The sequence below is a fragment of the Marmota marmota genome, unplaced genomic scaffold, assembly GCF_001458135.2.
Source record: "Marmota marmota marmota unplaced genomic scaffold, marMar, whole genome shotgun sequence".
Lineage (NCBI taxonomy): Eukaryota > Metazoa > Chordata > Mammalia > Rodentia > Sciuridae > Marmota > Marmota marmota.
Window position 1 is genome coordinate 4,239,943 of NW_026000211.1, and position 17,707 is coordinate 4,257,649.

At 31.7% G+C, this 17,707-nt stretch overlaps 1 protein-coding gene across 1 annotated transcript in view; it reads right to left on the bottom strand.

Moving 5' to 3' along the window:
* Window positions 1-17,707, bottom strand: part of Sgcz (sarcoglycan zeta) — a 1,015,926-nt gene that overhangs the window by 830,241 nt on the left and 167,978 nt on the right. The gene's annotated exons all lie outside the window — the stretch shown is intronic.

Below are 17,707 nucleotides of genomic sequence, written 5' to 3' on the forward strand. Positions count from 1 at the left end.
GGTAATTTTTTTTGACCTAATTTTACTGATCTTAGTAAAATAAAAGCAGGGGGCGGGGGGGGTAACCACTACTTGACAATTTTTCTTTGAAGTGTAAGATTCATAGTATACAGTTTTTAGCTTTTACCTGTGTTTGGCACTGTTCTTAGCATGTCATGTCTATTGATACACTTATTGTTCACAAAAAGTCTATGAAGTATGAATTCTGTTACGTCTAGGTTAAGATAAATTAATTCAAAGGTGCAGATAGTCAATATCCTGTCCAAGGACACATAGCTCTTCATAAAAGGTAAAGGAAGTGTTTGAACTCACATCCCATGGACTTCAGCACCCATACATCTAATTACTACTCAGTGCTATCAGTTTTGTTCAACTTGTAGGAGATCTTAGTATGTTATTATGGCTGATTTTTGACTAGACAAATAATAAGGAAATAAATTATAGGAACATTTTAATTCTATTAGAATGCAGGATGAGATTGTCCTCCATGAAAAGCTTTATTTCATCTTTTGATTTATAGTGATTCAGTAATTCAGTGGCCTAAAAACCCATAGGCTTTCTTTGTTTTCTAAAGTCTTTCCAAGTCAAAGGTATTTTCATAAAAAGCAAGTTATCAGATAAACTTGCTTGGTGCTTCATAGGACTTTTCAGTCACATTTATTCAAGCAGATAAAATGTGAACCCTGAAATGATGGTATAAATACATGCATCTCACAGGTGATTCTTTAACAAATAGCTTCAATCATTCCTTTTCTAGATGCAATAGGTATGTACTTTTATTTATGAGATTAGGCTCTGTTCATCTAATCTGAAGACTGCAATGTTCCTCACATATTTCTTAAATAAAATCATGTACTTTCATGATGTTTAATAGTCTGTAAATCCTCCAATTCTATTCATTTCAAATAAACGTGAAAAAAAATTTAAAAGACTGCATTTTCATAATTCACGTTTTCTGAATAAATATAAATATGCAAACACAAAAAAAAAACATTCTCCTGAACTAAAGTCACTTTCCAATTGGTAAATAGAATAATTAACATACCAAAGCCAAAAGTTATATGGAAGAAGCCTTTATTTGTACACTCTATATATAATGTATCTGCAAATAAAACCTAAAAGCAAATGATATGTCAGACAAATAAAAAATCCAATATGATTTGGTACCTGATTATAATAATTTGGAAGATTCTAAAAACCTTGTCTTTAAAAGTACCTCAGAAATAGTGTTTGAAGAGGGGAAATTCTTAGGAAAAAATGCCTATTTGTACATATATTTAGGATAATATTATACTTACTCCATATTACAAAAATATGTAATGGTCTTTTATTTCTGTGGAGTTTTTACTAGACATTATGTGAGGGCAGGTGTATATGCATGTATGTATGTGAAAAGCTTAAAGATAAATTAGCTTAGGCTTTTAAACTCAGATCAAAGAACCTTACCATGACTACTAAAATTCTGAAACAATTCCCAGTGAATGGTTAAAAAGGATATCTATCTATCTATCTATTATTTTTTTCCTTTTACTCATGAGAAGAAAATGTTATTTGAGGATTTAGAGACCAATCCAGAAAACCCTTATCCATTGTACAATAAGAAAAACGAACTGAATCTCATTTTTGTTTCCTTACAAGTTTATCAATTTTTGATTACGCTTTCACTGTTTCGAGTAGCAGAGTTTCAAGCCAAAGCCTTTATAATCTATTTCAACACAGCAAAGCTATCATCATGCTTTCTGAAAATAATGGCTTCCACGAGATGGTTATAATAGATCATCCTGAATTAGAAATCCTTTATGCAGTCTCTTTCAAAGCAAGCAAGTGATCTGAGATGGAATGTGCATGCCTGCCTTTTTGTTCCATTCACTGAGTCACACATTTTCAATTCAACAAAGTTTCCCAATACTTACCCTGGGCTAGGCACTGTTCTGAGTAAGAACGATTAAAAAAAAAAAATCTGTTGTCAGACATCTTGTTATTTTATGCTCCTTTTAAAAAGATGGACATCAAAAATACAATATGAATGGCACATGCAGTAACATCACTGTATATAAGATTTAGCAACAGCCCAAAGATTAGAAGGATCCCCACAGAGGGAACAGACAAGAAGTGAGATGTAAAATGAGACCTGTGATGGTTTGTGAAGGATGAATGAGAGTTTTCTTAAATCCAAAGACATTATTTTTCCTATAACTATGATTTAGATACCATCTGCAGATAGTTGCACAGAGAAAACATTTCTATCCTAAGATGGGAGCAATATTAAAGTTGAATATTTATAATATCCTTAGATAAAAATTTTAAACAATGATGTGAAAATTTTAACCTCATTAGAAAGATTTTGTATTTTCATGGTGACAGCTGGTGAAGTTTTTCAGGGTAAATTTGTATGTAAAGCAATAGGGTTTAGCTGTTCAAATAGCTTAGAGAATCTGAAAAAGAAATAATTAGGAATATAAAGTATGAGGAAAAAGTGTCAAGGATCAATAGGCCCTACTTATGTAAAGTAACTAAATAAAACATCTATTGAGTATCTGACCTATGCAAAATACCAATTCAGACTTCTTAGAATATCAAAAAGAAAGCAATTTTCTTTCGTTTTAGAGTCTGCAGTGTGGTTAGGAAGAGAACTTGCCTAGTCATAGTTATGTGGTTATGACAGAGATAATCCAAAAAATCAGAGGTAGGGACACTAACAAAGAAATGGAGGGCCAAGCAAGACTTCATGGAAGAAGGGCACTTGATGGTAAGGATGAAAGAAACAGAGGTACAGCTTAAGTAAAGAAAATAGCAGGTACCAATACTATGATACTGGAGACCAGACTGACCATTAGCAATTTTGAAGAATGTAAGATATGGAGTCATATTTCTTGGAGAATATTCCAGGAAGAAAATCCATATGGCATTTTAGAGTGTTTAAATCTTAGATCATCAGGCCATATTTTTTTTGTATGAAAGTGCTTATGTGTGTGTGTGAATTTTATCATTTAAAACACATGGAAAAGGATCATAAAGTCAGCATATATATTGCACTTGCTTAATTCTAGAAAGAATGCTATCGCTCTTTTATTCTTAGTGCATGAAGTTATTCACTTAAAGAAAAAAAAAACTATTACCTATATATTAGCAAAATAGTCGCATTACTACATACCAAACACAACTTCTCCTTAGGTATTGGTTGATGCATTTAGATGTGAGGATCCCAAGGCCTGGTCTAGGGCATTGAGGTAGGGACTGCTATGTTTGATTAGTGGTATCTGCCACTCCTCAGGGATAAAAAGTGTTGAATCTGAACCTAATCTCTTAAGAAGCTGTTTATTTTGCATTAAGCCAAGATCCATGGAAACAAAATCCATAATATCAATGGTGGCTAACATTTATTAAGCACTTACAACATGCTCTCCATCAATGAAGAACTTCACATGTATCAATTCATTCAATTCTCAAACTTCCTAGTGAGGTGAAAACTAAGCACAAAAATAAATCAAGGAGTATGTGCAAGGTAGGCAGTTAGTGAGGCTTCCCAACCTGGAATTTGACTTTAGGGGAAGTTCTCATGTCAGCTGTACAATAGAGCCTCGCTGTCAACTATCCATGCTAAATGATCCATAGGACAATGTCATCTATATCAGTAATTTCCTAAATAGTAGTAATACATACTTAAATACTATGCAACTAAGTAAGTCATCAACAGGATACACGAAGACAAAGCAACCTTCCTTTAGCAACTCTTCTGTGCAGTTAACCTGAAGTGTTTTTAATAGTATTAATTCTAAATCTTTATTATATACTCTAAATACTCTATACTATCATTCTACATATTCAATAGTCTACATATGCTCTGTACTCTGATCCCATTTATTTTGGTGTTTCCCAAATGTAAGATAGGAAAAGGGAGTATGATTTAGGAATTTCATGGATTTCAATTTCAGTGTTTATGATTTGGCATAAGCCATTCAACCTCTCTTGAGTTTCAGGATCCTCATTTCTAAAATGGAAATAAAATGGTTCATATCTGACATTCTCTGTAAATTCAACAAGACAGTGGAATAGGATTTCCTACCTCTTATATGCACAGAAACATCCATTGGAACAACTATCTCTGTACAAAAATATCTTTACAAAAGGTAAGGAGACCAGGTAAGAGATGACAGCACCTGGGTATTGCTGCATAATGACAACGTTTTGGTCAATGACAGGCCACATATACAACAGTGTTCCCATAAGATAATAATGGAGCTGAAAAATTTCCTGTTGCTTAGCAATAGACTTGAAAACATCATACTGCAATGTGTTTCTCATATGTTTGTGTGATGCTGGTGTAAACAAACCTACTGTGCTGCCAATCATAAAAATGTATAGCACACATGGTTATCTATAGTACATAATACTTAATATTAAATGCAAATGACTATGCTACCAGTGTATGTAGTTACTATACCATACTTTTTATCATTAGAATATACTCCTTATGCCTATAAAAACAAGTTTATCATAAAGTAGTATGTCATGTTATGTCTGTAACAACTTCTTACATTTCATGCTTATCATGTCTCTTGATTATATCAAAAGACCACATCAAGTGATTGATCTATGCTTTCTAGGTTTATGTAAATACACACTATAATGTATATATAGTGACAAAATCATATAGCAATGCATTTATTAGAATATATTCCTCTTGTTAAGTGATGCATGAATGTAAGAAAAGAAGTTTTGAAGAATGTAAGAAGGACAGATTTATTTTACCTCATTATAACTCTCTAACTACAAGCAGCACACCACTGACAGAAATACACTTCAGGGCTGGGCACAGTGGAGTGCATCTGTATTTCCAGTGACTTGGAAGAATGAGGCAGAAGAATCACAAGTTTGAGAACAGTCTCAGCAACTTAGCAAGACCCTGTCTTAAAACAAAATGAATAGACAAAATGGCTGGATATGTAGCTCATTGGTAAAGTGACCCTGGGTTAATTTTCCAGTACCAAAATAATAATAATAATAATAATAATAATAATAGTAATAGTAATAATAATAACAACAAAAATACATACACAAATACCCACCCTCCAGGTGGTGAAAGGAAAAGGAAATGAGACTCAGGTTTCATTTCAGAGACTAATACCAATCCTTCCCAATACAATCTAGGTTCAGGAAGAATTTCATGGCCCTGAACTCCAGGCTGCTTTGGGAGAATGAGCCTTCAGACTTGACTTGGTGCCAGGTTGGATCCCATGGCCATAGATTTCATGTCTGCCTAGAATATTTGGTGTATGGAATACTTCAGTGCTGGATGGACTCCTGTATCCCCAGTTAGCAGATAACCCAAATGCCAGACTGATCCAGTGCCAGGTCAACCTCACTGAATTAGGCTACAGGTTTGTCCCAAGGTCAAGACAGTTCTAGTGATCCATACTCTGGGCTGGCTCCCACGTCTCCTGACTTCAGACTTACCCAAGCCCCAGGCCAGCCACTGTAGCCCAGGTTCATATTACAGACTAGACCAGAGTCAGCTACTTGGTACTATTTGAAAGCAGTACTTAACTGCTTTCAAATCTTCCCTAGGGTCAACATTAGTGACTCTGACCTCAGATACCTTTACATCACCCATTGACACACACTCTAGGCCTGCACAGTGCCAGATTGGTCCCCTTGGACCTATTCTCCAAGCCTGCCCCCTTATTTTGAAATTCTAGCAGACCCATGCACATGTCTGCTTAAGGAAATCCAGTAGACTCTATTCCTTGAGTGGCCCCTACGGACACAGACTCCAGGAACACGTCCATGGAACCAAAGTCCTGGCAAGACTCAGGCTAGTCTTCATTGACCTGCAGGCCAGTATACATATATCCCCTACACCCAGCCTGCAGGTAAGCAACAATGGACACACACACACCAGCCAATCCCCACAGTCCTAGACTCCAGGATAGGATCCCATAGCTCCATGTATCAGGCTAAGCATCTCACATCTCAAGATTCAGATTTGATCCTATGGTCTCAAACTCCATACCAGACCTAGTACCATATTGACTATAATTACTATAATAATAGTAATAATAATAACAAAAATACAGGATCCAGATCAGTCCCCATAGACCTAGGTTCACCCTGGTAGACTCTAGAAGCAGTTAAAGCTTCTCAGACTTGGGTCTCAGGACCACCTCTGCATACCCCAGGCTGGCCTGTGTGGATCCTAACCCCAGGCCAATGCCTATGAACTTAGGCTCCAGGTCCATTCCCATGTCATGTCCCTTCATATTCAGGCCCACAGACTACACTAACACCAGGTCAATCACCATGAACCAAATTTATAGGCCAGTCCTGAAGATACAGATTCAGGCCCACTCCCCACAGATTAGGCCAACAGTTGTAATTTAGTGGTACAGGTTTCAGGCCCAACAGGACCAACTCAGACACCAGGAGAGCATATCAGAGGAATCTGACATAAGCCAAATGTTGACCATGCTAGATGGCTTGCCCAGAACTTCTGAAAGGGATGATTGGAGAAGATTTTTCCAAGACAAAGTCAGTCTTCAAAAACTAAAAAAAGTTCCTATTTCTTCAAATGGGCAGATATAAACATAAAGAAAAAAATACATGCAAAAACAAGGAGATGTAATACCACAAAGAGAATGCAGTACACTAATAACTGACCCTGAAAAAATAGATATATACAAGCTGTCTAAAAAACAGTTCACATAAATACATTAAGTAAAGTCAGCAAATTTCAAGAAAACTTAAGAGAAATGAGTCAATAAAATCAGGAAAATAATGAATATTCCAAATTAGAATTTAACAGAGATGAGAAATATAATGAGTGGAATAAAAATGCAATATAAAGCATTAGCACCAAAAGAGATTGAGAAAATATGTGAATGTAAAGACAGATTATTTGAAATTATACAATCAAAGGGAGAAAATAAATGAAAAAAAAAACTCACAAGATTAATGAGACAGCATCAAAAGGGCAAGTGTTCAAGTTATAGAATTTTAATGAAAGAGTTTAGAAAGGTCATTTAAAGAAATAGAAAATTTTTCTAATTCTGGGGAAAAATACAAACATTCAATTATAGGAAAGTCAAAGATATAGCTTATATCTCAAGAAACTAGAAAAAGAATAAAATTAGTGAGACATTATAAGGAATAAAATAATAAAGATCAGGGAGAGATAAATAGAAACTGTAAAAGCAATAAAAAATCAATAAAACTAAGATTTTTTTTTTGCAAACATAAATAATGGCAAACTTTATCTGGACTTAAAAACAAGAGAACATTCTAATAAGTAAAATCAGAAATGAAAGAAAGGACATAACAAGTGACATTAGAGAAATACAAAGGGTCACAGGAGACAACATTTATAATAATTATTTTTTATTATTATTATTATTATTTTTCTTTTTTATTTGTTTTAATTAGTTACACATGACAGTACAATGACCTTGACATATACAATTGAATCAGATGGGATATAATTTCTCATTTTTCTGAGTGTACAGTTTGCAGAATTACATTGGTCATGCAGTCATATATATATATATATGACTGCATGACCAATGTAATTCTGCAAACTGTACACNATATATATATATATATATATATATATATAAAATAATTATATGCCAATAAATTGGATAAACTGGAGGAAATGAATAAATTCTTAGAAACACATATCCTAATAAGACCGAATAAAGAAAAGTATTGAACATCTGAATGGACCAACAGAAAATAAAGAGAATGAATTAAAGAGATTGAATAAAGAGTAATAAATTATCTCCCTTCAAAAGATAGACCAGGGCCTGTTGCCTTCATTGATGCATTCTATCAAACATTTTAAAAATAATTAGTACCAATATTTCTAAAACTCTTCCTCCTAAATCAAAGATACTTCCAAATTCATTTTTTGAACCCGTAACTATCCAGACATCCAACTCAAACACAAATACTACAAAAAATGAAAACTACAGGAAAATGTTTACTGAATATAGATGCAAAAACTATCAGTAAAATACCAGCAAGCTGAATTCAACAGCCTTTTAAAAAGATAATTCAGCATGATCAAGTGCAATTTTTCTTAGGGATGCTAAGAATGGTTTACATTGGGAAATTTGGAAGTGTGATACACCATATTAAATGAAAGAAGACCAAAAACCAATAAGATTATCTTAATATACACAGATAAAACAGGTGAAAAAGTTCAACATCCTTTTATTAAAACTCTCCCAACAAATTTAATATAGAAGGAATGGACCTCATAAACAAAGGCCATTTATGAGTAACTCACAGCTAGCATCAGACTCAAGAGTGAAAGTTGAAATTTTTACTCCGAAGTCAAGAAAAAGACAAGGATGCCCACTCTCACCATTTCTCTTCAAAAAATTACTGAAAGTACTAGCCAAAGATGATATGCAAGAGAAATAAAGAAAAGATACTCAAATTGGAAAGGAAGAAGTTAGCTGTGCTTGCTGATGACATGAAAAAATATGTACATACATTAATGATTCCATCAAAAATTGTTATAATCACAAATTCAATAAACTTACACTCTACAAAATCAGCAGATAAAAATCTATACACTAACAATAAACTCAAAAAATGAACCAAGGGGAAAAATCCATTTATAAAAGCTACAAAAATACTAGGGAATAAATAATATTAAAGAAACAAAATATCCATATACTGATAACTATGAAACAATTATTAAACAAATTCAAAATAAGTAAATGGAAAGATTCCATGCTCATGAATTAGAAAAATTAATATTACAAATTCATACTACCCAAAGCATTCTCTAAATGTGATGTAATCCCTATCAGAATTTCAATGACACTTTTCACAAAAATAGGAAAAATTTTTTTTTCTAAAATGTGCATGGAACAAAAAAAGACCTGGAATAATCAAAGCAAACTTGAGCAAAAAGAAAAAAATCTGGAGGCATAATACTCCTTGACTTCAAAATACACTAAAAAGCAATAGTAATGCAAACAGCACAGCAGTGTTATGAAAACACATTGCTCTGTAACAATGGAACAGAATAGAGGACCCAGATATAAATTCAGACAGTTATGGTCAAAAGACTTTTGAAAATGATTATAAGAACATACAGTGGGAAAGGGGCAGTTTTCTTAATAAATGATGTTGGGATAACTGAATATTCACATGCAGAAGGATGAAAATAGAATTTTATCTCACACTATAACCAAAAAGCAACTTAAAATGGATTGAAAACTTAAAATGTAATATCTTAATTATAAAAGTGTTATGAGAAAACAGGGGGTATGGTCTACAACATTTTTCTGGGTAATAATTTTCTGGACATGATTCCAAAAGTATAGACAGCAAAAATTAGACAAACAGAAAATCACCAAAAGAAAAACCTTTTTACAACCAAGGAAACAATCAAAAGAGGAAAAAGACAATTTATAGAAGAGGAGAAATTATTTACAAATCATACATCTGATAAAATGTTAATATCCACAATATGCATGGAACGCAACTCAATAGCAAGACAACAAATAGCTCAATTTAAAGATGGGCAAAGAACTTAAATACAAATTTCTTAAATAGCAAGAAGGTATATAAAAATGTTCAACATCATTAAAAGTTAGAAAACTGTAAGTTAAAATCACAATGAGCTATCACCTCATACATATTAGAATGACTATTATCATTAAGGTGACGTATGAATATGGCAAAGATGTGGAGAAAATGGAATGGTTACATTTTGGTGATGGTAACATTAATTAGTACTGCCATTATGAAAAACAGAAGTTCCTCAGAAATTTAAAAATACAACTGTGTGATCTAGCATTCCCACTATAGTATATCAAAGATATCTGCACTCATTTCAGCACCATTCACAATAGCCAAGATATGTAATCAGGAACAATGAGTGAAGAAAAAGTAGTATTTACCATGAAATAATATTCAGTCTTGAAAAGGAAGAAAATCTTATTTTTTTAACTACGTGAATAAACCTGGAGGGCAACATGCTAAAATGAATTGTTAGGTATAGAAAAAGAAATACTGCATGATCTCACTTATATTTTGAGCCTAAAAATGTTGAACTCAAAGAAAAAGAAAGGGGAGGGGAGATGGGGTAGTTCGAGAGATGCATTGTACAATATGGTGACTACAGCTATTTAGTGTACTAAAAGCTCTCTTAGAAAATTTGCTGAGAGCTAAATTTAGTAAATTCATTAAATTTAATAAATTTACTCAATTTAATATTAAATGTTCTCACAAAGAAAATGATAAGTATGTGAGGCAGTGCACATGCTAATTACTACAATCTATTCATCCCACAATGTATATATATTTCAAAATATCATTTTATGGAATATATGTAAAATTTTACTATTTTTATCATAAAGACCATATATTTACCCAGATAAGGTAAAAAGAAAATGAAACATCAAAACATTTAGTACTGTGACTGAAATACAGTATGCCTTTCCAAGTGGTAATTATGTTAATTGCTATTGCTTCTTATGTGGCTTTCCACACATGAACATATTTATTTCTTAGTCCATTTTCTGTTATCATAGTAAAGTATTGAAGGTTAGATAATTTATGATAAAAAGAAAAGGTTTATTTAGCTCACAATTTTGGAGGCTAAAAGTCCAAGGTTGAGCAGCCCTACTATTTTGCTTTGATGAAGACTGTGTTATGTTGGAATCATCGTGGCAGGAATGTGCACAAGAGTAAGAGAGAGCTATCCCATGGAAAGACAAGAAGACAGATTCCGAGAGTACATTTGCTCTTTTTATAGCAAGCTGCTCTTACAGGAACTAAACAGGCATTCTTGAGAACTATATTATTGGCTTCCAATGAATGTGCCCCCCCCATGACTTAACCACCTTCCATCAGGCTACACCTCAGAGGTTCCGCCACCTCCCAACACTGCCATACTGAAGACCAGGCTTCAGCACATGAACTTTTAGAACACACACCATATCCAAATCATTGCAGTTAGGGTACTATTTGAAATATAAAATTTATATGTTTACTTATTTAAATATAAATATATATATATATATATATATATATATATATATATATACACACACACACACACACACTGTATGTGCAAATTTTCTATACTCAATCATTTAATATAAAAGATTATTTGATCTGTCTTTATAAATTAGAAGTTTCCATTTTTAATTAACTAACATGACATTCAATTTTGCAGGAAATGGATAGTTTTGATGAATAACAAGAAAAGATTCTAATATGTACGGGTTCTTCAGAAGAAGTTCATAAGGATAATATATTTAAATATTGGTGGTCGTTTTCCATTTTTGTATAACCTGCTAAATACGTAGTTACTCAATATTGTACAGAATGTTTGTAATTAAAGTCTCCCTTCCATTTCTGAATGGTAGGATTTTTTTTAAAGGAACATGATGAAATATCAATAAATATTTGCTTATGAAGTACTTTTCCAGACCAATAAAGGAATTTGTTGGAAAATTTCTAAGAATTATTTATAATTATAAAATACACACATAAAAATAAATAACATGACTATGTAAAAATATGTTAAATATTTTTGAAGGATATTATATATATTTTTCAGAGTTGACATTTTTGACACTGTTAGTGTATTCATAAAAATGTCATAGTGGGTAGTATATCAGAGGTATAATTTTGCTATATTATAGGTTCTACTAAATACAGAGTTAATGGACCACGTAAGTTCAAACTATTATTTTATAAATTAATAAAAATATTGTCTATCATCCTATTGTCATTACTACAAAGCTTGCCTTTGCAGAGCTACAATATTAACATGCGTATAATCCTGTTACATTTTAATTGCATACTGTCTATCTCTAGTTTAACAACATTTCCTAGGATATTAAAAAAAAAGACTATTTTCTCATTTTGTTTTATTTAATGAAGTTATGTCTTGTTTCTATGAGTCAAATACTCAGGGAAATTTTTAAGAGCAAAAAATCCCCTTTCACCTTAAATATCTCACACTGAAAGTAGGTTTATATTCTGTTTAAGTCCTTGATTTATTAACTAATACTGAAATTTAGGCCATTTTCTAATGTATACTTATTCAAGGTCACTTCTATAAAATAAAAACATATTGATAAATTAATATATTCCTCCTTTGAAATTTCATTTTAATTTATATCTTGACTATAGGACCTTAAGATACAGTATAGTGTGTACAGTACGGTTCCCATAATCACCATTAAAATCATTAGCTAGGTTTAGCTTGTGGAAGGTTTTTTTTTCCAATATTAATCAATATTCCTTATATTCTTGTAATAATCTTTATTTCCTCAGACTAAATTTAGACTATATTATTCAAAATAAATTTTTTTCAGTATGTGTGGCTTTGTTGAAAATACTGATATGTTTTGTCACACTTGCTCCAAAACATGTAGCACCATGCACTTTCGCTAGCAATAACACAGAACCAGTTTCAATAATTGATTTTAACCATAATTTAAGAATCTTTTCAACTTCATTGAGAAAATTATGGTTTATTGTGTTTTTTAAGTTTTCATATCTCTGAGTACCAGGATTTTGTATATTAATTTTGTGCCATTTTAAATATATGTATATGTCATTTTTATTTGGATGGCAAAATTAATATGCAGTACTTTGTTCATAGAAACAAAATCCCAATGCCTTTTAATTCTATTTAGCATTCTATTTAAAGTAGCAGCCTATTTCTCTATTATAATTTATACTTCATATATTTGATGTACTTAATTTGCAAGAAAAATAAATAACCAACAAGCAATTGAGTATCTTGAGAATGCAAGGTTAGTATTATATTGGTAAAGGGATTTCTCTATTTTGGCTCACAAATGAGCTATTACATAAGATCATAAAACAGCAAATTTGTTATTCAAGTAGCTACAAGGATAGATCCAATTTTATTTGTTAGATATTTAAATAATGTTGGTTCTATGAAAACAAAAGATTCATTATTTATTATGCTATTTCATCTTATTTCTTTTTCCTACATTGTTAACAAATATGGAGGAATACATTAGGACTAAATAAGTTAGTCTTAAATCTCCTAGGGTTTTTTCCTTTGGTGATTTTTAGTTCCCAAGTAAAATGAGTATATTTAGTGGACCTAATGTTTTATTTTAAATGTGTTTTCATTGTAAATGTTTTTCAATGGAACGCACTAAATGTCTGTTCAGTATTGGAAAACATAACCTGACTAGAGTAAGTTGCAGTTTATTTCAAGCCTATAAAAAGATAATTTTTTGCTGAAATTTTCCTAGCTAGTCAGAATCAATTTGTAAATAGTGGGCTAGTATATTTTGTTAGGAACTTATTACAATGCTCCCTGACTCCAATTCAGAAAAATATTTATGAAAATTAGACACATATGAAATTTAATAATTTATTTCTAGAATTGAAGTAAATAAATGATGCAAAAAATAGCAGCAAATAAAAATGTATTTTCTGTATACATGCGTTTGAAATAACACTTCATGCCTCTGACCATTATTTAGAGTAATGAGGTGGCTTACATAATTTAAGCCTTAGAGATGATATTTATATTTCTGTGAGGAACTCAGTTTAATTAGTTTCTATCAGATAATTCATCATGATCTAGTATCATAAGAAGAAATTTTGTAAATTCATAGAATTGGTTTAAGCTCAAGATAAAATCTGTACATTTATGAATATATGGGTACCCTGGATTATATATTCCATGTGTAACTTAGATAATTACTTTTTAACAACGATAATTGTCATAATATGTGTTTTAAATTATATATAAATAAAATAATGCTTTTTGGTTTTCTTACTACTTGTATAAGAATGATATCTTCTAGTACAGATTAAAATAACCCTATATAAATGAGTTTTATATGATTTTCTTTATATTAAAATTTAATTTTATGTGGCTTAAATACATAATTTCTTTTTTTAGTTATATATGCAAGTACACTGGATTAATCCATCTCAAAAATATTGCCTAGTCAAGCTCAGAATATATGCATTTACATATATGGATTTTAATATATTTTATAATTTTCCTTGATAGAAAATAAAAATAAATCTGAAAATAAGTTAGCCTTCCTATTTTTTTTTCAATCAAGTAATAAATTGTGACATACAAGGTACTGCTGTGCCAAAGATGGGAAAGGCTAAAGGAAGACAATTTTTCAAAAATTAGTATGTATATTCATTGGTTTTATTTTGGGCTTCATTCTCTTATTTTTATTTGTTTTTGTTTTGGGTACAAAATGTGCATTTTATGAGCCAAGTCATTTTGATAGTAGGATGATTCTATCTTCACCAGTATGTTCTGGCACCAAGTTAGGATTATGAGCAACTTTATAAAAACAAACCTAAAGTCACCTATAGAAAAGTCACCTACAACTCATATTTAAGCCCGCATTCTTGTCTCCATTTAACTTCACCCAAGGAAGAAAAAGCTAAAGCCCTACTGACAGCAGGTTCACTCTCACAAGGGTGCTCTCTACCCAGGGCTTCTGTCTCTGCCACTGTCTTCCCTCATCTTGGTTTTAAATTTCTTCAAGACTCAGCAAGCTTTAAATCAGACCACAGGTTGGGGAGCTGCCAAGTCAGCTGCAGCACTACAAAGTAATCATTTTTGAATAGCTCATTATATTTCCTCTAAATTAGCAAGATTTAAAGGTGACCTAAAACAAACTAACACACTCATACTGTATAAAGGTTAGGCCAAATCCAAACTCAGACTATTACCTGATGTGGGTAAATACATTGCTACCTTAAAAGTTTTATTACTTACAAAAATCTATATACTCCTGCCATCCAACTATTTTTCTAGTTATAAGCTATCTAGTTATAATATAAATACTACATATTACAGAATGACATGATATCTGGTATTACAGTACTTTCTCTTCACCATATCAGACAAGGATATAGTTTTTGCTCAACCTCAGGTTTCCCAATTGAGGAAAGGAGGGAATGTGGCTTGGTTTGATATGGGAACCAATGCGATTTTAGTTTCTTTGTTTTTCTTCTGCAGTGGCCTCTTCTCTAAGAACCAGTGTCATCAGCAGTTTCATAAAAGGCATATTAGAACTTCTTGGTTAGAGTTTTTATTATGTTTGCTAATTTTCCCTCACCATTTAATCCATGGAGTACTCCTGTACAGGTAATGTACTCCGTCCAGGATAAGGAACATTTTTTGTCTTCTAACTTCTAGTTGGTGATCATACGTGTTTTTCTATTAAAGAGTACAGGGTATTGTTTTGTGTGTGTGTTTTTTTTTTTTAATCTGCAAGTAAAAAAATTTTACTCCTTAAGCAGAACAGTGTGAAAATTTCCAAATGTATCTCAGGGAGATTAGAAATCTCAGGCAAAAAACTAGCTTCAATTATATTAACTTTCTTGGTTGTTTTTATCCTTATATAATGTTCAGTTAATATTAAATTTATCCAGATATTGGTATAATCCTATGATGGTCCATTTAAATGGCTCATCATACAATTAATCATAACATAATAGAGTAGGTTACACTTAAATCTATATTTAAATGAATCATGCTTTTCTTACATAATGAATCTGAATTAAATAGTGAAAATAAAGCAAAGGTAGGGAAACATTTTTTCTTAATGTTTCTAAAACATTAAAACTAAATAAAATACACATTAAAATTATAATTATATTCTCTATATTTAAAAATAATTAGCAAAAGTTTCTTAAATATATAGCATACAAATATGAGTAAATTGCTTTGTAATTCTTTAGAAACATTATGAGATTGTATTTTATAAGAAAGTAAGTTTGTGAATCCAAAATAATTTAGAAAATGCCTATTGCAACAAAAAACTGTGGCTTTCAGTGCTTCTGTGGTATAAGTGGAGCAATATTCTCTACACGTGAAAAACAACATAGTAGTATATAGAATACTGCTTTTAGCTGAAGGAGAGTCAGCAGCATTATATCAGGCTGTGCCCCTCTTAGTCCACTTGCTCCCATAGGAGGGTTTTCTTACATAGAATCCTATGGGAGCAAGTGGACAAGGAGGTATGAATATACATTATATACAAACAGAGATATGAAACATTGTGCTCTATATATGTAATAAGAATTGTAATGCATTCTGCTCTAATTTATTTAAAAATCAATAAAAATAAAATTTTTAAAAAAGAACACTGCAGGTAACTCTGACCCATATCCTCATACTATCCTGCAAAATGAAGCTTGCTTGCTATCTCTGTATTTGTATATTATTTGGTCACTGATTCATTTATGGACAAAGCTTTGATTCTAAATAAATTTATTTGTTCATCCATATCTGATATGAATGTATATTACATGCATTGAAATGCACTATACTGAATAGACCTAAGTACTATGGAACACAGACCAAATAATGGATTTAAAATGTTTGCCACATGTCCATCTGGCAAGAGTGCACTATTAAACAGACTCTCCATCAATTCAACCATCTACTTCTGCCCACTCTTATTAAGTCAATTAGAAAAATTCACTTTACATTTGGGTTCATTAGTTTATTAATTGCCCACCGGGAAAGGTGAAACTCTTTGGCAGGCATCCTATATGCAGTTTTCTGTAATCCTCTTGATAGAGTATGCCTTTGCATTTTAGTAAAAATTTTCAAGAACTGATAAAAAGAAATAATTTCCCCCAAAATAAATAGGGAATCAGAAATGATTATATAAAGGGAGTAAAACTTTAAGGATTTCTGAAAATCTGTCTTTGATAAAATACTTTTAATAGGATTGAGTTTAAGACACAGTAACATTCATAATTGGGTTCCATTTGGAAACTGTTCACTGAGAATTTGCTATTGAACATTATTCACTTAGGGGCTGTGACAATTGCAAAAATTGGTAAGATTAGGAAGTAATTATGAGCTAATGATAATCAGAGGTTAATTAGTTTCCATGTGGCCTACTGAGGGTTGGATGGGTTTAGGGAAATCTACCTCCTATCAAGAGCATGGCTACAGCAAAGACAAGAAATGGTATGGATATATTTGTAAAGGCTATTTGACCCTATTCAATTATAAGAAATAATGGTTGTAATACTACAAATACAAAATAATATAATAGTAAATTATAATGGTTATAGATGTGTAAATTTAGACCATAGAAAGTAAAGGTTAAAATATATTTTGATTGTTGGATTTATGAGGACATTTGGCATATATTTTGGATATCAGAATTACAAACTATGTACACAAGGAATGTTTTGAATTTTTATATTTATTTTTGGTTAATAAGTATTATACTTGGGTTAATAAGTGGAGAAAAACTCACAAAAAGCACTTATAATAACCAACCAGTAGAGGAAATATTCACAGAAAATACTGAATGTTCAGGGCAGAATATGCAATAAATATAATTTTAGAGATACAATCAAACAACGGAAGAAAGCTGATATAATTCAGATAAATTGGGACATCAAAAACCTTTTGTAGAGTTGATGGCTATTAAGCTGGGCCTTCCTTGACAAGTGAATTTAAGACAAGTGAACATGACATTGTCTTTTGTGCATCTCCTGGAGGAAAGAAATTATAATAATGCTTTGTGGACAGCTGCAAGGACAAACATATTGGCCCTACAAAACTTTATATTTTTAGATCTGGATAGAAACATGTTTGTGTATGTTTGTTTAAATCAGCATATCCAAGTCTTTTTTCCTTGGGACTGAGCCATAGCAATTTGGGTTTAATATTGAGTTGAGTTTAGGA